This window comes from Hyperoodon ampullatus (genome assembly GCF_949752795.1).
Source record: "Hyperoodon ampullatus genome assembly, chromosome: 6".
NCBI lineage: Eukaryota > Metazoa > Chordata > Mammalia > Artiodactyla > Ziphiidae > Hyperoodon > Hyperoodon ampullatus.
Genome location: NC_136919.1, coordinates 37,319,379 through 37,344,087, shown reverse-complemented (window position 1 = coordinate 37,344,087; position 24,709 = coordinate 37,319,379). Strand labels below are relative to the sequence as shown.

Sequence of the window (24,709 nt, the reverse complement as noted above, 5' to 3'; positions counted from 1 at the left end):
GTTAGAATGGGCATCATCAGAAAATCTACAAACAACAAGTGCTGGAGAGGGTGTGGAGAAAAGGGAACCCTCTTGCACTGCTGGTGGGAATGTAAATTGATACAGCCACTATGGAGAACAGTATGGAGGTTCCTTAAAAAACTAAAAATTGAATTACCATATGATCCAGCAATCCCACTACTGGGCATATACCCAGAGAAAACCATAATTCAAAAAGACACATGCACCCCAATGTTCATTGCAGCACTATTTACAATAGCCAGGTCATGGAAGCAACCTAAATGCCCATCGACAGATGAATGGATAAAGAAGATGTGGTACATATATACAATGGAATATTACTCAGCCATAAAAAGGAATGTAATTGGGTCATTTGTAGAGACGTGGATGGATCCAGAGACTGTCATACAGAGTGAAGTAAGTCAGAAAGAGAAAAACAAATATTGTATGTTAACGCATATATGTGGAACCTAGAAAAATGGCACAGATGAACTGGTTTGCAGGTCAGAAATTGAGACACAGATGTAGAGAACAAATGTATGGACACCAAAGGGGGAAAGCGGTGCGGGGTGTGGGGTGTGTGTGATGAATTAGGAGATTGGGATTGACATGTATACACTGATGTGTATAAAATTGATGACTAATAAGGACCTGCTGTATAAAAAAATAGATCAAATAAAATTCAAAAATTAAAAAAAAGGGTCTCTCCCTCCTAGGAGTAGGGTTCATGCCATGCTGCTCCTTTGCAACCCTCCCTCCTCCCCCCTCCTACCTCCACCTCCTTGATATTGAGGAGGTCTGGGCTACAAAAAGAAAAAAAAATGCAATTGTCAAATTACTTCAGATGAAGACTGGTCTTCCTCAATGTGTCCGCTTTAAATACTAGTCATCAGAGTAAATCCACAGCCATTAGCTGGCCGCGCTTCATACTCTGTAATCCACTAACACTGGGCTTAAACTGTTGAAATTGTTGTCTTTGGATAGAAAAAAAAATCAAGGTAAACCACGTCACAGTGAAAACAATGCCAACTTGTACTTTATCTAATGGCCCTGACCCTCTCTGGAATGTTTCTGTATTCAAACCAGGCACAGAAAGGCTGAGAAATAGCAGAATGAGTTAAGGCATTACCAAGGTGATCTACAAAGTGGTTTCGTCTAACTCACCTCATCTTTCTCTGCTCCCACTGAGGAACTCCAAACCACCAGCCTCTTGTTGTTCCCTAGCCTCTGCCTGTGCCCAGGACACCCACATCACACCTTCCCTACACCTAGCCTGAGAAATCCCTCCGTGGTCTTTGTGCCAATCAAACAGTATCTTTTTTCAATTCCAACTCCAATTGCAAACTCACATCTATGTGATCTTTCCCCATACAAACCCAACTCCCTTATTCTCTCCTTCACTATGAGCCCCACATTTGCTTTATTATTCCTTGGAACTAATAATCTAATTGTGCCCAGAAGATCTCTTCAACTGGTTTATATGCTCCTTAAGACTGTGTCCTCACCCTTTAAGTCTGCTTTGAACTGCTGAACACACAATCTGCTTTAATAAATGCTTATAGCAAGAGAGCAGTAAACAGTGCTAGAAATGCTTTCCAAAGCAACTGAGTCATGCAGGCATATTCCTCTTACCACCCTCCTAAGTTGACATAACTCACATTATTGCTGGGACTTGCTTGATATTAATGAAAGGATTCTAGTACAAAATTTACTATCATTGCCTCTAGCACTAATAGAATGCTTACTATATGCCAAGAGTCATGTAAATTATCTGTAGTCTCTAAGCAACCTTATACCTATTTTACAGGTAAGGAAACTGAACCTCAAACATTTAGTAACTTCATACATCACTCATCCAATGTTTACTGAGGTACTCTCTCTGTACCAGGCACTGTGCTGTCCCAAGTCATGGAGTTGGCAAGTAATAAAGCCAGGGTTTGCACCTGGGTCCTGCTGACTCTATGCCCTGGTCACTACAGCAAAGGAATCAGGTACTACAGGGATAAAATGCTTAGTAAGGAATACAATTTAGATATTAGCCACTTGTGCTTCTAAAAAATATCTTTGCCTCCCAAATTTACTCAGATTAACCTTCATAAGTCTGATTTAGTTAAACAACCACTATAGTTTCACTATAGCTTTTTAAAAACAACAACAACAAAATGATTTATTTGCAACACAGCCTAGTCCCCATCATTTTATTTTTTATTTTTTTGGCTGCTGCAGGGCTTGTGGCAACTTAGTTCCCTGAGCAGGGATGGAACCTGGGCCCTCGGCAGTGAAAGCAGGAGTCCTAACCACTGAACCACCAGGGAATTCCCCCCCATTACTTTAATATGCAGAGGAGTAGAAAAGAGTCACACTGCAAGATAGGATGACTAAGTTTAATTATTACATTAAATAATTAAACGACCTTAACTAATTTATTTTTTTATCACAGGACAGAGATGGTACACTGAAAATGGAAACCAACATCCTGGTATATACAGAAACAGGGAAAGAATGCTTGTATACTTACATAATGGGAAAGAAATTTGTGAAAATGAAATGACATATATGATTCCTTCATGATTGTATTTAAGGATTATGTTTATTTAACTGCTTTTTAAAAATTCTGAGTAGAAGTTCTAGTGTTACAGTGCTGAGGACATTTTTAGGAGAGTATATTGATGGAGAAACAAACAAAAGTAAGAACTTATAACTGAATACAGGGAAAAGAAGGAACTACTAAAGAAGGATTTGAATTTTTTTCCCCACTAGAAAACAGGCAAACTCTGAGCTGAAAGTTAGGAAGAGCAGGCCATGGGAGTGGGAGGGGACTATGGGGTCATGGTAGTGTAACCTAAGGACAGCCAGATCTGAATGATCATCCTGCTCTCTATACGTAGCTGCCACTTACATCATTTACAGGACAGTGTGTAAAGTGAGGGAATCTGATGTGGAAGGCTACCCTCAAGGTCAGAGAGAAAATGGGCATTGCCTCAGGTAACTCTGGGCAGCCCCACTGGACAGAGAGGGAAAAAAGGAAAGCAGCTACAAAAAACAAGAAATCCCCAAATGTACACCATCAATCAGGTAGCATCTTCCCTGTGTCTACATCTGAGAGAGTTCCTGGCTTCCCAGCCTGTTTTCCATTCATATACCCTGCAGGGAAGCTTATTCATGGGCTCTTCTTTGTCCACTCATTACAGCTGGGTGAAGTCCACCTGCAGAACCCTGTGCTTAACTATTACCTGCAAAAGTGAGCTCTGCCCAGGTTCAAACATGAACCTTGAATAATGTCTAAGGAAATCCCTATAAGCTATCAATAATGATAAATCTAGACTTTCATTTTAAAATGTGAACATACAAACAAGCATCACTTGGCAACTGGGGAAAACTAAAAGCATGGAAGTTACCACGTTACACAAGCAGAGCAACTAATTTCACATCCCCTGTCCTCCCCCTGAAAACAGACTTAATTCAGAAAACCAAAGAAAGAATTTAAAAGATAGATACATAGATTTGAGAGGATAATGCATCCTTAAAACAAGAACAGTTTTCATTGTAGAACAAGGAAGATCCTGGAAATTTTAAATGACTGAAAAAACATATTTTAAAAATTCTGAGAAGAGCCGAGTATGAGAATAAACATGGCTAAAGGACAAATTAGTGATTAAGAAGGAATTTTCCCTGAAGGGCAGGCAAAGTAATAAAAAAACTGATAATTATGAGAGTGAAGTTAAGAAGCATGGAAGACGACTATGGAGAAACAAAATCCATCTTATAAGAATTCAAGAGAAAAGGTTATAAGAGGATAGGATAAAATAATCAAAGATATAATATATGAAAAGTTCTGTTAATCAAAGAAAGATTTTAATCTTTAGGGTGTTAAGGTTCATGAACTGTCAAAGAAACACACTGAAAAGACACATATATAAACATATCTTGGTGAAATTTCCAAAATCTAAGAACGAAAAGAAAATTCTATAATCTTTCTGGTAGGGGGAAAAAAGCCATCAGTAGAATAACAAGAATTAGATTTTTCATCTGTGATACTAAAAAACAATGACTCAGTCTCCTCAGAGCTGTGAGGGAAAAGGACCATAAATGAAGAATTCTATTACCTAGCTAAAGTATCATTCAAGGCAAAAGAAAGATATTTTCAGTCATGAAAGAAGTAGCATCCAAGCACCCTTTTTTTAACAAAAAAAAGTTAGTCATGGATATTTGCAAACAAAATGAAAAATGAATCAAAGAAAGGGAAAGATACTAGGTACAAGGTATAGTAAGAAGCAAAAAATTACTTCTAACACTGAGTAATGTAGCAATTGAGCTCAACACAATAGTTAAGAAAAGACTGTGAAAAGAGATGGGGTGTGATGGAACAAAATCTTGAACTAAAACTCCCCATAATTTCAATAAAATAAGGGAAAAGGGGAGAGGAAAGATAGAAAAAATATGATTAAGATCTCATCCTCTTTGGAAAGGATAAAAAGCAAAGAGGAAAAAAGAAGGGAGAGATTACCAATGTTAATTAATTTTTTATATTAAAATATATGTTTAAATCTGTTAAAAACAAAACATGAAAGAAACAACTATTAGAACGGATATAGGATTTTCACGTAAGAGTAAATAAAGGAGTATCAGCAGAAAAAGAGTTAAACAAAAACAAAAATCCAACATCTGCAATCTATCAAGCAAAACTTGGGACAAGTTAACAAACAAAATAAAAAACCAAGAAAGAAAGCATGATGTAAAGAAGACATACATATGGCCAACAGGCACATGAAAAGATGCTCAGTAACACTAATCATCAGGGAAATGCAAATCAAAACCACAACGAGATATCACCTCACACCTGTCAGAATGGCTCTTATCAAAAAGACAAGAAATAACAAGTGTTGGTGAGGATGTGGAGAAAAGGGAACCATTGTGCACTGTTGGTGGGAATGAAAATTGGTGCAGCTACTGTGGAAAAGAATATGAAATTTCCTCAAAAAATTAAAAATAGATCTACAGTATGATCTAACAATTCTACTGTTAGCAAAAATTCAATCTAGTCGAAGAAAACAAAAACACTAATTTGAAAAAATATATACAACCCTATGTTCATTGCAGCACTATTTACAATAACCAAGATATGGAAATAACCTAAGTGTCCATTGATGGATGAATGGATAAAGAAGGTGTGTGTGTGTGTGTGTGTGTGTGTGTGTGTGTGTGTGTGTAATACTATTCAGCCATTTAAAAAAAAAAAAGGTGGGCTACCCTGGTGGTGCAGTGGTTGAGAATCCGCCTGCTGATGCAGGGGACACGGGTTCGTGCCCCGGTCCGGGAAGATCCCACATGCCGCGGAGCGGCTGGGCCCGTGAGCCATGACCGCTGAGCCTGCGCATCCGGAGCCTGTGCTCTGCAACGGGAGAGGCCACAACAGTGAGAGGCCCGCGTACCGCAAAAAAAAAAAAAAAAAAAAAAGGTAATGTTGCCATTTATGACAACATAGATGGACCTTGAGGGTATTATGCTAAGTGAAAAAAGCCTGTGAAAAACAAATACTGTATGATCTCACTTATATGTGGAACCTAAAAAGCAAAACAAACAAACAAGACCAAAACCCAGACTCACAGATACACAGAACAGACTGGTGGTTGCCAGAGGGGAGGGAGGTAGGGGGGTCGTGAAATGGGTGAAGGGGATCAAGAAGTACAAACTTCTGGAGACTTCCCTGGTGGCACAGTGGTTAAGAATCTGCCTGCCAATGCAGGGGACACGGGTTTGAGACATGGTCAGGGAAGATCCCACATGTTGCAGAGCAACTAAGCCCGTGCACTACCACTACTGAGCCTGCGCTCTAGAGCCCGTGAGCCACAACTACTGAGCCCGCATACCACAACTACTGAAGCCCGCATGCCTAGAGCCTGGGTTCTGCAACAAGAGAAGCCACTGCACTGAGAAGCCTGTGCACCACAATGAAGAGTAGCCCTCGCTCGCCACAACTAGAGAAAGCCCATGTGCAGCAACGAAGATCCAGCGCAGCCAAAAATACATAAATAAATGAATAAATTTATATAAAAAAATAAAGTACAGCATGGGGAATATAGTCAATAATATTGTATTAACTTTGTATGATGACAGATGACTGTGGTGATCATTTTGCAATGTATACAAATGTTGAATTACTATCTTGTACACCTCAAGTTAATATAATATTGAATGTCAACTATACTTCAATTTAAAAAATGTTGTCAGTCTGCATAAGAAACAAAACTCAGCTATATATGTTCTTTACACATAGGAATTATTAGGGTATAAAAGTTGAAAGCAAAAGGATAAAAAAAAAAGGTATACCATGTGAACAATAAAGAAAGGAACGCTGGTATAGCTATACAGTATCAGACAAAACAGACTTTAAGGCAAGAAGCATTCATTACCAGAAATAAAAAGAGATGTTTTAAAATTCAACAGAGAGATACAACAATCCTAAATTTGTATGGACTTAACAATACAGCCTCAAAATATAAAAAGCAAAAGTTGAAAGAATTTAAAAAAGAAATAGGCAAAACTACAACTAAGGTATTAATACATCATTTTTCATAACTGACAGAACAAGCAGACAAAAAATTGTACAGATATAGAAGATATGAATGATGCAAGCAACAAACTGGATGTAATTGATATACAAAGAACAACATAACAATGGCAGAATACACATTCTTTTCAAAGGTACATGATACTTTTTTAAAAATTGAAATATAGTTGATGTATAATATTATGTTAGCTTCAAGTGTACTACATAGTGATTTGACAATTGCATACATTATGAAATGATCACAAAGTTATTACCACATTACTGACTATATTCTTTATGCTGTATATTACACCCCTGTGGCTTCTTTGTTTTATAACTGGGGTTTGTACCTCTTAACCTCCTTCACCTATTTCGCTCCAGCCTCTATCCTCCTCCTCTCTGGAAACTACCCATTTGCTTTCTGTATCTATGAGTCTGTTTTTGTTCTTTGTTTGCTGGTTTGTTTTGTTTTTTTAGATTCCACATGGAAGTGAGATCACACGGTATTTGTCCTTTTCTGACTTATTTCACTTAGCGTAATACCCTCTAGATCCATCTATGTTGTAGCAAATGTCAAGATTTCACATAACCCTTTTACGAAAATAGAGATGCTAGGACATAAAGCAAGTCTCAACACTTCAAAAGATTAAGTCATTCAGAATATCAGTAGAATTTTTAAAAATCAAAGGGAATTAGAAAATACTTCAAAATGAATGATAATGATGATATAATGTGTCAAAGTTGTGGGATGTGGTTATTGCAGTGCCTACAGAGAAAATGATAGCATTAAATTCAGAAGAAAGATTGAATATCAACTATACCAGGAAATTATAAAAAGAAAAACAAATATAACCCCAAAAATAAAAAGAAGGAAGCAGTACACATAAGAACAGAAATCAATGAAATAGGAAATAAACTTACAATAAAAAAAAGTAACACCGGCTTCCCTGGTGGTGCAGTGGTTAGGAGTCCGCCTACCAATGCAGGGGACACGGGTTCAAGCCCTGGTCCGGGAAGATCCCACGTGCCATGAAGCAACTAAGCCCGTGCACCACAACTACCGAGCCTGTGCTCTAGAGCCCGCAAGCCACAACTACTGAGCCCGCGTGCCACAACTACTGAAGCCTGCGCGCCTAGAGCCTGTGCTCCGCAACAGGAGAAGCCACCGCAGTGAGAGGCCCGCACACCGCAATGGGGAGTGGCCCCCGCTCGCTACAGCTGGGGAGGGCCTGTGTGCAGCAATGAAGACCCAACACAGCCAAAAATAAGTAAATAAATAAACTTATTTTTTAAAAAAAGTAACACCAAGAGATGGATTTGAAAGACTAACAAAATTAACAAACTATTAAGAAAAAAAGAAGAGTCTGTGCAGTTCAAACCTGTGTTGTTCAAGGATCAACTATAATGCCAAACCTAAAACTTCTGCTAGAGAATAGAAAAAGAGGGAACACTATCCAATGTCTTCTATAGGGCAGCATAACTTTTCTATAAACATATGACAAGAGTAACCCAATAAAATTACAAGCCAGCACAGCTCATAAACACAGACCCAAAATCCGAAACACAATATGAGCAAATTGAATGCCTACTTCACACCTAAACAAAAAAAGCAATTCCAAATGTATCACCTAAATGTAAATGGTAAAACAATAAAGCTTCTAGAAGAAAACACAGGAGGCCGTTATTTTATTACCTTGGGGTAGCTATATACTTTTAAACAGAACATCAATATTATTACCTCGAAAGTGAAAATTTGATAAGTTAGATTTCATTAAGATTAAAAAGACATTTATCAAAATGTACCGTAAGGAGAGTGAAAAGGCAAGTCATACAGTGGGAGAAAATTTCTGAAGTGCATATAATTGACAAATCAAATAGAAGGCAGATAGTCCAATTAAAAATGGACAAACTTGAATGGGCACAGCATAAAATAAGAAATATCATTTACATTTCAGGAAATATAAATTAAAATACACTCATCAACATGTCTAAAATAAAAAACAAAATATGCAAATATCTAGTGTTGATGAGGGTGTGGAACAACAGGAACACTATTACTCAGCTGGTAGGAGTGTCGATTTGGACACTTTGGAAACCAACTGGCAGCATCTACTCAAGTTGAACAAACACATATTCTATGATCCAGCAATCCTACACCTAAGTATATACCACACAGAAATGTGTACGTGTGTACTAAATGGCCTGTATATATGAGTGTTCACAAAAGCATAATTAATAATAAATAGGGACTTCCCTGGTGGTGCAGTGGTTAAGACTCCATGCTCCCAATGCAGGGGGCCTGGGTTCAATCCCTGGTCAGGGAACTAGATCCCACAGGCATGCCGCAACCAAGAGTTCGCATGCCACAACTAAGGAGCTGGCGAGCTGCAACTAAGGAGCCCGTGAGCTGCAACCAAGGAGCCCGCCTGCCGCAACTAAGGAGCCCACATGTCGCAACTAAGGAGCCCACATGTCACAACTAAGGAACCCATGTGCCACAACTAAGGAGCTGGCAAGCCTCAACTAAGACCTGGTGCAACCAAATAAATAAATAAATAGCCCCAAACTGGAAATAACCCTATGTCCATAAATAGTAGAATGCATATGAAACTGTAAAATATTTATACAATGAGTTATTACGTAATAAAGGAGGAATGGACTACTGGAACAAATCATATGTACAAACATGGATGAATCTCACAAACACAATGTTAAGGAAAAGAAGCCAGACACAAGAGTACATTGAAATGGTCCATTTATATAATTCAAGAACAGATGAAAATGACTCTATGGTGAAGTAATATAGTGGTTACCTTAGGGTGATAACAAGGGGAGGAGGCTACATGAGGGAAACTTCTGGGGTTCTGGTAGTGCTCTGTCTTCCTCTGGGTGGTTACAGAAATATGTTTGCTTCATAAAAATTTATCAAGTTGTACACTAATGATTTGTGTACTTTTCTGTCTTATAATTCAATAAGAAAACTTTACCCCAAATCCTTAAAATTAAAAATGTACAGGCATATCTCAGACATATTGCAGATTGTTTCCACAATAAAGCAAATATCGCAATAAAGGTACACAATTTTTTTGGTTTCCCAAAGTGAATATAAAAGTTATGTTTACACTACACTGTAGTCTATTAAGTGTGCAATAGCATTATGTCTAAAAGAACAAATGTACGAACCTTAATTTAAATGTACTTTGTCGCTAAAAAATGTCAACCGAAGTCTGAGCCTTCAGCGAGCTGTAACCTTTTGGCAATAGTGACATCAAAGATCACTAATCACAGATCACCATAACAACTATAATAATGAAAACATTTGAAATACTGCCAGAATTACCAAAAACATGACACAAAGACATGAAGTGAGCAAATGCTGTTGGAGAAATGGTGCTGATACACTTGCTTGACATAGGGTTGTCACAAACCTTCAATTTGTAAAAAAATGCAATATCTGCAAAGCTCAATAAAGTGGACTGCAATAAAATGAGGTGTACCTGTATATACAAACTTAATAAATGAAGAGTTATACCATGTACCTGTATGGGAAGGCTCAATAATATAAAGATTTTTAACTTCTTCAAGTAATCTTTAATTCAATGTAACTCTAATTAAAATCTCCCTCTTTGTTGTTACTTGTCAGGTTGATTCTAAAATTTATCTAGGAGAGTAAATGCATTAAAAAAGGAAGGCAATTTTGAAAATAATAACTGGCAGGCCCTGCCCTGAAAGATAAAAACATGTACTATAACACTGCAATAATTTAAAGTGTTAAGTTCTGGTAAAAAAATAGACAAATAGATTAATGCTACTGAATAGTCCAGAAAAGGTCTGTGTAAATATGCAAACTGAATATACAGTCACCCAGGACCTGCCCCACCCTGACCCCCACAGATACCAAAATCCAAGGATGCTCAAGTCCCATACAAAATGGCCTAGTATTTGCATATAACCTATGCATACACTCCTGTATACTTTAAATCATCTCTAGGTTACTTGTAATATCCAATACAATGTAAGTGCTATGTAAGTAGTTGCCTGGCAGAAAATTCAAGTTGGAAGTTTCTGGGATTTTTTTGTTTTTTGATCCGAGGTTGGCTGAATCTGCCAATGTGAAACCCACAGGTACAGAAGGCCAACTGTATAATAAAGGTTCCAATTAAAATTGCTGGGGAAAACATGGACTCTTCAGTAAATGCTTTAAGAGAATAAGATATTGAGTTGGAAAAACAAAAACAAAGCAAATAATGTAAAATAGATAGCTAGTGGGAAGCAGCCACATAGCACAGGGAGATCAGCTCAGTGTCTACCCAGAAGGGTGGGGTAGGGAGGGAGGGTGGGAGGGAGACACAAGCAGGAGGAGATATGGGGATGTATGTATACGTATAGCTGATTCACTTCGTTATAAAGCAGAAACTAACACATGATTGTAAAGCAATTGTACGCCAATAAAGATGTTAAAAAATAAAAAAACCCCAAAAAACAAAGCAAATCTAGATTCCTATTTCATACAACAAGCAAATAACACATTTGCAAATGGATCTATTTTCAAAAAGCTGTTTCCATATAGACAACAATTTTCATGATTTGGGGAATAAGGAAAGCTTTTCTCAGTATGACACAACCCAGAGGTGTAAAAAATAGATTAACAAATCAGACATAAACATTCAAAAGTTCTGCACTGAATAAATTTTAAAAGACAATAAATAGTCCTGGAGAAAATACCTATAACAAAGTGACAAAGTCCATATGAAAAGGTTCTCCAAATCAACTGGAAAAGACAGGCCCAGAATACGACAGGCAATATTCAAAGAAATACAAATAACAAAAAGCGATAGTAATCAGACATTATAATCAAAAAAGGATGTAATTCATTTGTTAGATTGGCAAAAATACAAAAAGGTCCGTATCTAAAGACTGTCCTAAGATATGGGGGAACTTGCACTAGTATAGAAAAAAATTTGCAAAAATACACATCACACTGGTTAATAAGGACTTCTCTGGGATTTTTAAGTTTTACAATATTAATGTATTATTCTTGCAAATTTTAAAAATCACTAGGACTTTGGAAATGTATATGTAGGAAAAATAAATTAAATGTTCTTTTTTTTTGACCCAGGAATTCCTCTTTTAGAAATTTATCCTAAGGATTTAACCAGAGATATGTACAAAAATGTATGCTCAAGGGTGTTCTTTAAGGCAAATTTATAAAAGTGAAAAACTCGAAACAAACCCAAACCAACAAAAGAATTGTAAAATAGATTTTGGTACAACTGTGCAATGAAAAACCATGTAACCATATAATAATAACATTTTCAAAGGCTAAATATCTTTTAAAAATGTAAAAAACAGTAAATACAGTTTGACTATAATTTTTGAAGTACATTTATGCATAAAAAATTCCAAAATAAAACATAAAAACATTAAAAGTTGTTATTTATGTGTAGTAAGATTCCTGTGATTTTTATTTCCTATTATTAGTATTTGCCAAATTATTCACAATGAATATTTATTTATTGCCTTAACATTTTGAAAACATTATAAATTTTAATAAAGAAAATGCTTTTTAAAAAAACAATAGTTCTGGGACTTCCCTGGTGGTGCTGTGGTTAAGAATCCACCTGCCAATGCAGGGAACACGGGTTTGATCTCTGGTCTGGGAAGATCCCACATGCTGCGGAGCAACTAAGCCTGTGTGCCACAACTACTGAGCCCGTGTGCCACAACTACTGAAGCCCGTGTGCCTAGAGCCTGTGCTCTGCAACAAAAGAAGCCACCGCGATGAGAAGCCCGCGCACCTCAGTGAAGAGTAGCCCCCGCTTGCCACAACTAGAGAAAGCCTGTGCACAGCAACAAAGACCCAATGCAGCCAAAAATAAACAAATAAAATATATTAAAAATCCTTATTTAAAAAAGGGAACATTATTCAACACAAAAGCCTGGAGAAAGTAAATCAAATTCAGAAATAGTAGAGTGAATCAATAAAAATAAAACAAATTAATGAACTGGAAAAGATATAAATTGGGATAAAAAATGAAAATATGTAATCTTTGAAAAGACCTATAAATTTGACAAACTTCTAGCAAATATGACAGAAAGAGAGAGAAAGAAGAGGAAAGGAATCCCGCGCTCCTAGATCCCGTGCTCCACAAGAGAAGCCACCGCAATGAGAAGCCGGCGCACTGCAAGGAAGAGTAGACCCCCACTGGCCGCAACTAGAGAAAGCCCATGCACAGCAACGAAGACCCAACACAGCCAAAAATAAATAAATAAATAAATTTATTAAAAAAAAGAAAAACAGCTCAGTCTGAAAATGTCTGCCACCAAATTCAATGTTTTTTTTAACACATCTTTTCAGATGATATATCGCCAATGTTAAGTATTTAATATGTATTAGTCATTTTTAGTCACTTAAAGTCTTCTTAGAAAAGATTATCGTTAATAAATAAAAAATAAATAAAACTTTTAAAAAAAGAAAACATTGTAGGGTGAATATTCCTCAACTTGAATTCTAATATTTTTCCCCTACTGGAAAAATAAAATTTGTTACATTTTAAATGTATAACTTGTAAACACATTTGAAGATGAGCTCCTTGTTTCTAAAGTACTAGAAATACAAACTAAGTTATAACCATTTATAAAGTAGTTTTAATACAATTTAAAGTATTACAATACAAAAATACAGTAATTATTTCTATTTGGAATATTCAGCTTTCTATGGATAAATACTTTGGGAGACTATTCACAGACATGAAAGAAATTTATTTGCATTTTTGCAAAATAATTGACTGTGAGAGAGAACGTTATATTTTCTGGGGTTTTAATATACTTTTCTTTATTAAGTAACTTTAATGACACAACAAGGATGTCTGAAGTTAATAATTATAATCATTTTGAACAACTATTCCTATTCTGCTCAAAGAGCACTGTCAAATGTGTTAAATGCAACAAATATCACATGGAGAATTTATCTGACCGAAAAGATTTTCCTAAAAATGAGGAAGTCTGGAAACTGACATCTACTTAGCTTGGTATGACTTTACACAAATGGCTGACAGAGCTCCACAGACGGACAGAAAGACAGAGTTTGCAGTGGAGCCTTCTGCTCCACTAACAGGATTTTTAGGCCTGGGGCTCCAGGAAGCATATGATTAATTAGCTATAAATGCCTTCCGAAAGTGTCTTCCCTACCTATGAGATGTGTCTGAGCACTCACATGTAGAAATGCTTCTCCTTCCATGATTTCCCCCTCCTCAGTGGTTAGAAAACACCTGACATGGGATGCTTTACTCAGTATGCACTGACTATATCCTGAGGCTAATGCACTGTGACCAGGACAATTTTTTTTTTAAACATGGTTTGTCTTTTAAACTGTTGTAGCTACAAAAATCAGCCAGCTTTGCAGAACCATTTATTAAATGATTAAAGACTGGTCATACCCAAATACAGACAAAATACTGTGATTAAAGCATGCTCTCATTATAGAGACATCACTGATACTCATTAGCTGATTTTATTGGATTGTTTTTCTTATTTCTATAAGTTTTAGGCTGTACCAACAAATACTGGAAACAATAGAAAAATCACACTACATTAGAGGCAAACATTATCATACAACAGAATAAGCCACTGGGACATAAAACTAGAATTTTATTTAGAGCACAGGTACACAGACAAATATGAAGCAAAAACAGTGAGCTGATAAAGATGAAAACATCTTGGTGTAAAAGATCAGTGAGCAGCAAAATAAAAACGAAACCTATAGTATATTCTTAATAACAAAAAAGTTCTATTGTATTATTACAAATATCAACTGGCAGAAGATTAATTAACCAAGAGTATCACAGTCACACATTTTAAATATTAACAGAAATTTCCCTCAATTTCAATTCACCTTTCTCTTCTTTCTTTCATACATTATAATTGTAGCAGCTTAAAAAGAGAATTTTAAAAGTGAGCAAGCACACATGTTTTTTTCATATAAATCCGTTAAAAGCTACGTGGCCAGAAAATTTATCAAATTGACTAGCAAAAGGGGGGAAAGTAAATCCATCTTCAAAGAACAGTACCATACTTTTTCATAAAATTTTTCTAAGTATCGACTGTGGTGGTTATATTTCTAAACAGATGCCTAGTGTTAAATTATACTGACCAAATTGGTAAATCTACCTTTTTATTCCCAATTAACTTCTAAGTGGTAGAATAAAAGGAATTTTAGAATCATTCTTATAAGAAAGATGGAAGGGAAGAACTTAAGTTGTATACAGCATTCATTCTATGAAATCACCAAAGTTCTTTATTTTAACAGATAAATGAGTCTCTAAATGTGATTGTGTTGAGTCCAAGATGCTTCTAGTCATTATCTACCAGTTTTCAGGGCTATGGGGTTACAAGTTACATTTTCGGATTACAACGAAAATGTGCAAACTATGAGGCTAATCTGGCAAATCTATGTCTAATATCAGCAGTGAAAAAAAGGTTAAAGTCATGGTGGAAACAAACTCTATAAATTAGAAACCTAATAAATATATATGTATTATTTGATTAAAAAATTGCCCTAGGCATAAAGGCCTCAGGACAGACATACAAAAAGTACAAAAGACCCAAACAGGGTAAATAAACCCAAGAGCAGGATTCAAATAAATGTGTCCATTACTATCTAATAGAAACTGTTAATCATCATATCAGGACATATCACGCCATAATCTTTGGTGTTCAAAATATAAAAGGAATTGTAAGTACAAAGATCTTGCCTGAAAACTCCCAATGCAGGAACCAAGAAATATTTTACTGTCACTCTGGAAGCCACTGGACAAGGGCGGAACTTCTTTAGAACATACATAATTGAATTTCCTTTTATTGCTCTGTCACCTCCATTGAGGGACAAATGTTTAAAGCATATTCTGGAGAAAACGCTCACAGTTAAAATATGCCTTTCTTTTCCTGTGAGCAAAGATGTGGCAGGGGCCTTGAATTCATTTTAATATTCTTAGAATTAAATCAGCAATTTCAGAAGCAATGTTTCCAAATACAGCATTGGCTGCCACCATATATCTGAGAGTCACACAGAAAGCCTCTATGTAACTAAGGAGACTGTCCCTTTATTAAAAGAATCTTATAATTATAAACTCACTGAACAGTCAGAATGAAACCCTGCATTAAGTGAGTTTTGGAATGTTGGAAGGAAGAGCCTGCTTTTCTTAACATTTTATGATATTTCCCTTCCATTCTGAGTATACATGTATAAATAAAGTATAATGATATTTTCCCCATTTAACAAAGTATAGTAGAATTAATCCATTGAAATAATGTTCTCTCTAATGTCAGAGTTTGCTTGGAATTGCTGAGGCAAGCTGGAAATACCAGGAAGCAAACTAAAGACAAGTAGGCATGAAAAATTTCTGATGGTCATAAGGCAACCAAATATGTTAAGTAAGTCTATGCAAATGCTGAATATAAAAGTTAATATTTGGGAACTCTGAGGTTTCCATAGCCTCATAAATAAAAATACTAAATATTCTTATTAAATGCGATTCAAACAATACGCCATGATAACCAACAAAGATAACGTATGCGCCTCATAGTCTTCTGTTATTACATTGTTCAACCTAAAATATCTAGATCAAGGGAAATTATGCTGCTACATTGTCATTCTATTGAATTTCTCAAGTATCAGGGAAAAAAAAAGATTTAAGGTGGGGAATACTAGGAAAGTTCAGAATTCTTGCTTTCTCTTTTTGCAAATGTTTCCCTTTCAAAGAGTTGGGGAAAGTGCAGAAGGAAAGCTGACCTGGAATTATACATATGAAGCAAGATTTTGAAGTTGGCATCACTTGACAACTATAACATTTCCTTCTGTAGAGGCCACTAAGTGCTGGTTCAAAATATTAAACAGTTAAGTACATACTTTCACAAGTCACACAAATGTTGACCGGCACAGCCTCTTAGCACAGTTTTTCAGTTTAACTACAATAAGTGATAGCAGCAATGGTTAACAATTCCACATAAATACCACAAACACACATATGAAAGAGCACCTAAAACATGCAAAATCTCAACAATGACATCACTGAATATACACAATGCATAGAAATTGTAATGGTTTTTGGCAAGATGGTGTTTTTTTTTGTAACAAATACTTTATAAAACAAAAGTTCTTTTGTTATAAATGCTATTTAAAAAGTTGTAATATAATGAATTGTAGATATAAAAGTTCAGTTAATCTGAGTGGATTAATACTAAGATGAACCTGCTACTTTATCCAGTATAAATAATCAATTATAAATTAATTTCTAGTGGAAGTATGTTAAGGTATTTGATTTATAAAATTTAAGAATCACAGAAAGTAAACAGGCATAAAAATCACTTAAATACAGTATGCACAATTACTGTTAGGATTCTATATTGCTGATTCTTCCTAATTCTACTTACCACAAATAAATAAACTATGCCAAAACATTTTCAAAGCTCTTTGAAATGAGTGTATGATGGTAAAAATTTCTAATTCCAGTGTAATACAAAGAACATTAGAAGTCTAGTGAAATTCAACACTGAATTCAAAAGACAAATAATTCCACTGTACCTTTTTTTTTAACATCCTAGAATTTCATCTTTTTTCTTCAACTATGATCTGGTAAACATAATTTATAAAATAAAAATTTGTGAGATTTAAAAAATACTTGTTTGAATTCCTTTTTAGAAGAGTAAGCTGGGTAATATAAGAATTTACAAATAGTTTGTATTTCTATGTCTTCCTGCTGCAGGTTTCTTTCATTAGTTCTCATTTTCTTTCCCCTTCCTATCTCTAAGTAAATTCACTTCAGAAACATCCTAATTACGTTGACAGAAATTTAATCCTTTTGATTGAAAATGTTCCAAACCTTCAAGATGATTTTTTATACTTTCCATAGACTAAAAAAGGGTATAGTAGACTGCATTCAAAACCAATAATATAGATGCTATGTAGCTGGGTATTCAAAAGAATACCACTTTAAATAAAAAGTTACTTTTCAGTTCATAATCTATAACTGGAATTCATATACTTGAAAACTGTAGTTTGTTTCCCCTCCAGAAATGAAAATAATATAAATGGAGTAGGCTGAGAGCTGTTCCTTAAAATAAAAGGTGATTACAGTTAGAGATTATCCCATCAAATCTCAAAAGGAGAAGTTGCTAAAAATTAAGGTGTAACATTACACAATGAAAAAAAGTTCACGTGCAAAATAGCCTATTTGGAAACTGGCAGCTTGAATCTAGTCCTTAATAGAAACTTGATTGAGAGCTTAAAACACTATTAAAAATTTCAAAACAAGGATACCCCTTCTTACTCAGTGGGAAGGTGGGGTTGTTTTTCCTCCCTAAACCCTACCTATGGACTGGAAGTCAAGGTGCCTGGATCCTAGTTCTAGCTCTGATTCTAACAAAGTGTGTGCACCTGGGCATTCATCTAATCTCTCTGGGACTGATTCTCTCTTCCATAAAAGAAGAGGGATGGATTAGATTAGATGTTTTGAATCTTATTTTCCAGCCTGACACACATGAAAGATGTGTAATAGAGGTAGTAGGTCATCCAGTCTAGTGAGTCTAAAAGTAGGAAGGTAGGGGCATAGGGAACATGAGAATTCCCAGGGGATCTGTGTTTCAGGACGTGTTCCCTTTACGATCTCCATCCATCTCTTTGGCCTCCTTGCCCCCTCCCCCCAAGAAGACATGATGACTCCTATTCTTCACAGCACTGAAAAATCACTGGGCTAAATGATCTTAGGTCTTTTCCAGGTCCAGCCTCTATGATTATAATTCACTCAACAAAGATGATGGTTACTTTAATACTTTGACCTAATTAATATTCTGATCAAATTAGTACTCTGACCTAATTAAAACTGAGTCTAATTCAACAAAGGCATGGTTTACATAAAAACTCAATTTAAATGTATTAAAATGCTTTCTTTTAAAAAAATAATGCAATCTTCAGTACCAAATTAGGTCTTTTCTTCAGCTTTGGCAGGCCCAATTAGTCAACTTACAAACAGGATGGAGTATGAGAAATTTTGTTTATCTTTCCTCTGCTTAAAAAAGTAAAATCAGAGTTGTTGGCAGTTTATCAATATCATCCTCTCTTTTCTGTTTTTATATCAGTAGAAATACACCAACCACCAAAGGATGATATATGCAGTACATTTCTTTACCCCAGTTATGTTCTATGGCAAGGATCTCTTAAAATCATCCTATCTTCATCACTTTGCCTTATGAAAAACTATGTATTCATATCATCTTGGCTGGATCCAATGGGGAGAAGCAATTATTCGAATACCATGCATTAAGAGAAAAACAACAAAAAACAATTGAGGATGCCCTTGCCAATGATGTATTTCTTAAGTAACTATCTATATCATATCATATGGTAGATTTGTGGAGATATATCTTGTATAAAGAAGTTCTGTTGGAGAAAAATCTTTTAAACTGATTGATACAGAACTTGTTAATTCCTTAGTATTTATAACTAGTTTTTCATGAATGAACCTTTTAAAAAATACCTTAATATAATAAATTATCATACACTCCCCTTGATTTTTTCCCCTAGGCTTAGAAATTTATTTCCTTTATCACATGGTAGAGAGTATTTATTTATAGATGTTAAGCATTACAGCTTTGTTTTGGCTAGAGGAATAAAGATCAAAGTGCTCTTTTCCTGTAGATAAAGAAAACCAATCAGAAGAAGGCTGACTGAAATCAGAACTGTTTGTCTTTAATATCTAAAACTGTGGAGATAGTCAAACTAGAAAAAATCTGAATGGCTTTAGTTGATCTCTAATACTGAGAATCATAAAGATAGTATTTTCCCCCAAAAGCTTCCTGTTAAAAACAATCTTGACTGATTAAAAAACAAAATAATAACAAAATCCTCTATTAAATAGTTAATTTGCTGGCACCAATTTGTAGAGAAGACCAAACTCCCTGGCAGATTGGCAATCAATATTCATATCTGGTGGATGACTATATCAGCTTCTGGGCTTAAGAGAGGTATTTCCTCTGCCTAGAACTTCCCCCTTCTCTGTCTGAATTATAAGGAACTCTTTTGAAATAGGATTTTTGGTTTATATGGGGTAAAAACAAAGGACAATCATTTGTTTAAAAAATATAATTAGGGACTTCCCTGCTGGTCCAGTGGTTAAGACTTCATGCTTCCAATGCAGGGGGCGCAGGTTCGATCCCTGGTTGGGGAACTAAGATCCCACGTGCTGTTCAGCACAGCCCCCCCAAAAAAATATATATATATAATATATAATATATATATTATATATAACATATATATTTTATATATATATAATTATTTGTCCATATACACATTCACCTCCATGACAAAATTAAGAGTTCTTTAAAGAATGACACAAACTTTTGCTCTCTACTCATGGTGAAGGGGAAACAAACTTTGCTGAATGTTCCATCTCAAAATAACCACAGTTAGGGGGCCTATATAATTTTATGCCAACAAACATGCCAGGTGATGGCACTGCTCTCAGTCAATTCAGAGTTGAAAGAATATTGATGATTTTATTACACCAGGGATTCCACTTATAATTTATCACTTCAGAGAATCTAAAGAAGCACAGTAAATCACTTTGTGAACAGGCAGCTACAGCAAAAAAGGTTAGTGCTTAGTGGTAGCTGGATATAGTTTCAGATCCTGATACCCTTATGTATTAAGTAATGTGGGCAACCCATTTGACTTCTCTGGATTTCCTCATTTATAAAAGAAATAATGATATTTACCCTCACAGGACTTTTGTAAGAATTAAGTGAAACAACTTACAAAAGCACTCAGTACCATGGTACATTGTAAGTACTTAATAAGTGACACTCATTGATGACAGTCTGCACATTCTTATGCATGTGTGCATCTATGTGAACACATGGATGGTGCAGAAATGGCTTTACCTTATTATTGACTTTAAAACAGGCTCTAAAAGATCCTCCACAAAACACTCAAAGCAGTATTATGTGTTCTACAGCAAACCAATATATTCAATGGCTAAATAATGGACCAACTGTGTGAGTACAAAATTTGAGAAACTATGCAAAATAGTATTGGCAGAGTTTTTTGCTGGGCTCTCAAAAATGAAACCAAACTTTTATTACAGTATCTTTTACAAACGTTTTGAAAGCAGGAATTATTTTATATATCTTTGTACCCCTCTTAGTGTCTAGACACTAGGTGCTCAAATATTTGTTGATAGAACTATAAATTTTCATCTCAGTGAAGTCATCTGATTTCATGGCATCTAGAACCTAAGCCATATGACTTAGACAAATTAATTCAATGAAAGTATCACCTAACCATGATCTAGTTGAAAAACCAGAGACCTGATCTATACTAGAAAACTTTCAGACTATTCTTTTGTAGATCAGGAAGTGATTTAACATGGGGAATTTAACACAGAGAAAAGTAACTATAATAAAAATATTTTAAGTACCTGATATATTATAAATCATATTCAGACCACACCTACTAACCATGATAACAGATGGACTCTTAAGAATAAACTCTGTTGGATAAACATCCTGACTCTCTCTAACCTTTTCAAGTATTATGGGTTTTTTTTTTAAACTGCTACCATCTATGATTTTCAATAGCCAGTCACTCCCATGAATATAGAAGAAAAACAATTATGCAGCTATGTCATCCAAATGCTGACAGATGGGTTTGGCATTTTTGTTGTAGACAGTGCAAAACTTCCAGAGTCATGTGAGGGGCACTGTGGAATTTCTTACATGACATTACACTGACCTTAAAGCGTAAACTGCAAATACAGTTTTATTGTTTTTGTATGAACCACAGGATTGACTGGAAAGGCAGCATGTTCAGTTATAGTGAACACCTGCTAGACTGTTGAATTTTTGCTAAAGCACATACACGATTTTGGCATCAACCACTGCTGCAGTATGGATGTAATTTTTTTTAAAGTTAAAATAGCAAATAATAAATATGGTATCTGGCAGTAGTATATCCTCAGTATCGTTTGTACAAAAACACAAAATTTAGAGGTAGCTGCCGATAATTTTTCATAGTTTAATTATCCCAAAGAGTTACAATAATTCAGCTAAAATTATACCAAGCCATTCTTCAGAAAAGTTTTCCAAATTTAAATGTCACAACGTTCCTATTTGGTTTGAGTTATCAAAGCAAAATATAAATAAATAAAAAATAATTCACATTCTCAATCTGCGTTCTTCTAAATGAAACTGCTATAGTTTCATCTCTTATTTAAATAAGAGAGATTTTCAGTTTAGTACCTCAATATACACAAACAGGAATTCAAAATTTCCTAGTTCTGCTTTCTCAGTGCATACTGACTAACCTTCTTCCCCATGACAAACTTCCTTAGCTGTCAAAAACAAATCAAGAGTTTTTAAAAGTATGTCAATGCAAAAACAAAATGCACAATCACATTTTAAATGTTTTACAGAAATCTTTTTTTTAAAATGAGAGGTAACCTATGTTAAAAAAAAAAAACAACTTATTTTTAAAACAGAGTTCTTTCACAGTAGGCTGTCATGTGCACTTCTGAGCCCATTACAGGGTAAGGAGAAGAGGAAGGTTTTGTTAAGATAATTGGAAGAATGAGGCTCTGTGGTTCAAAATGACCAGAAGAGGGGGGACAAGGGGACACTGTGTGCCTTCATGAAAGATCACTCAGCCTTCCTTTTAATCAGACAGACTTGAGAGATGGGAAGACACCGTGTCCTCATCTCCAGCTCAAATCACTGGAAACCAATTACGGGTTGGAACTCAGAAAGGTAAGTAGAAAAAACTCTGGGGCCTCCCTGGTGGCGCAGTGGTTGAGAGTCCGCCTGCTGATGCAGGGGATACGGGTTCGTGCCCCGGTCTGGGAGGATCCCATATGCCGCGGAGCGGCTGGGCCCGTGAGCCATGGCCGCTGAGCCTGCGCATCCAGAGCCTGTGCTCCGCAACGGGAGAGGCCACAGCGGTGAGAGGCCCATGTACCGCAAAAAAAAAAAAAACAAAAAAAAACAAAAAAAAAAAACTCTGGAGTCAGATGACAGACAGTACCATCTCCTTAGCTATAACCTGCTACATCTTGATCTCAACGTAAAATGGAGATAATTAACCTTCTTTTCAAAGTTGTTGAAAGGATTAAAGATCATGTATACAGAAATAAATATGTATGTATTGAAATGTCTGAAGAAATATTTACTAAAATATTAACAGTGGTTATTTTTGGCTGGCAGACTTATGAGTACATATTTTGTTTTCTTTATGCTTATCTGGATTTTCTAATTTTCATAAATTAGTATTACTTATATAAGTGGTGCATGTAAGTCACTTAGCACACACAGTGCTGGCACACAGACTGGCTCAAAAATGGTGGCTACCATCAGTATTAATACAAAAAAATAAAAGCAAAGTATCTTCTGCTCTTTCTTCTTGTTTCTGGATGCCTCTTTATGGAAGGAAAGTTATGAAATGAAGTAGATTGCATAACACAAAGGCCACGGCAGACTTCCCACTCCTGAGCCAAAGGAAAGGTCACAGCTTAGAGTAATAGGTCTTTATGTGTTTTAGTGTTGGGAAAAGCTGCCTAGCCATGGGAAAGCTCAGCTAACATTATGATTTAGCAAAGCAAATCAAAATGAAATTTGTCCTGGTCGTACAATAAATTAAAACATAAAATACCACCTACCTTCCTAGCTAATGTGAATTACGAGGATGCTTTGAAGAACAAATACTTCCCAATAGAATGCCCAGATCCAACAAAGTGATTAAGATTTGGATTTTTTTTAATGTGTTAATGATTATACAAGATAGGAACCTAGCTCATCTAAATTATTTTATTATTGAAGTATCTCAACTAATAATTCACCATAGGCTTGAAAATAAAGACCTTGGAAAAACCACCACAGAGAGTTAACCAAAATTATAATTATTATAATTGCAGGATTATCACACATAAATGCATTTGTATTTACTGTAGAAGAAACTGCACATTTTCAAGAATTCTTTGAATTCAGCTAAATTTGGTAACAAAATGTTGTTACCTAAAATGAGTGTCAATATTCCTTTGATCTCAACTACAGTCAAGTAATCCCCTAGGGAAAACAGACTGAAGTTCAATGCTTATAAATAAATAATTCAGGGGATTTGAGCTTTGAAGAGTATGAGGTTTTTGTTGTCTTGACTAGTGCTTCTAGATTTTTAGTAAGACTTTTCCATTCTCTACTTTCTCTTTATGTTTGACATACAATCTAATGCTTGGGAACATTTTCAAAGCTTTGGTAGTTTTAAATTTCTTGTAAATCTGATAATCAAACTTCATTTACATTGATTTCTTAGAAAACAACAAAAAAATTCTATCCAGGTTCAAGCACAACAGTAAAAATGAGCTAGTAACAGTCTTTTTTGCCATAATATTGGACTTCGCATATTATTTTTAAATTATATAGCTTCCAAAAAGAATGGCACCTTTATTCCCTCCTTCTACCCTCCTCTGCCCCCAAAAGAAGTTAGCTAAACACCTAGATTTTCATAAATTGCAAAAAATGAGGCACAGAAACTAAAATCTAATTATGCTTAAAAACAAAAAGAGTATGTAAATAATTTTTCTGGCTTATACCAACACTTTCTTATTCTGGATCTGACAGTTTTGTGTAAGCAGTAAAGTTAGTGTTGTCTCCTCCTGATTAATGTAGAATTTTAAAAATTAAAAAAATAATGCCATTTATTAAGTAGACTAAAAATGAGAGGTGGGGTGGGAAGGAAAAGCAGGAGTCGAGGACACAAGTATCTAGGCTGACTTTCAGTTTCCTTTTTGATAATTTTTTTAAAAAACGGAATTCTTCCTCTACTTTGTGTTGCCTGAGAACCACTATGGTTTTGTAAAGTCTATAACAGTAATTATCTTTAATCACCACGAGTACATTTGTTTTAAGCCTATGAATACTACGTTAGTAATACTAAACTATCTCCATTGGCTTATTTGTAAAAAGAAAAATATATTATATATTTATATTCTTATAAAGTTAACACTGAGGGCCGAGGAAAGGGAACGAGTGTTTAAACACAGTTTCTCTGGACTCAATAACCAGACTGGGGTCTTGCTCAAGCCACCTGGTCAAGCAGTGTCTGAGGAAGAGTCATAGGAG

At 35.4% G+C, this 24,709-nt stretch overlaps 1 protein-coding gene across 1 annotated transcript in view; it reads right to left on the bottom strand.

Annotated features, from left to right (window-relative positions):
- Positions 1 to 24,709, bottom strand: part of KIAA1958 — a gene marked incomplete at its 3' end in the record, with an annotated part of 85,453 nt that overhangs the window by 16,571 nt on the left and 44,173 nt on the right. The gene's annotated exons all lie outside the window — the stretch shown is intronic.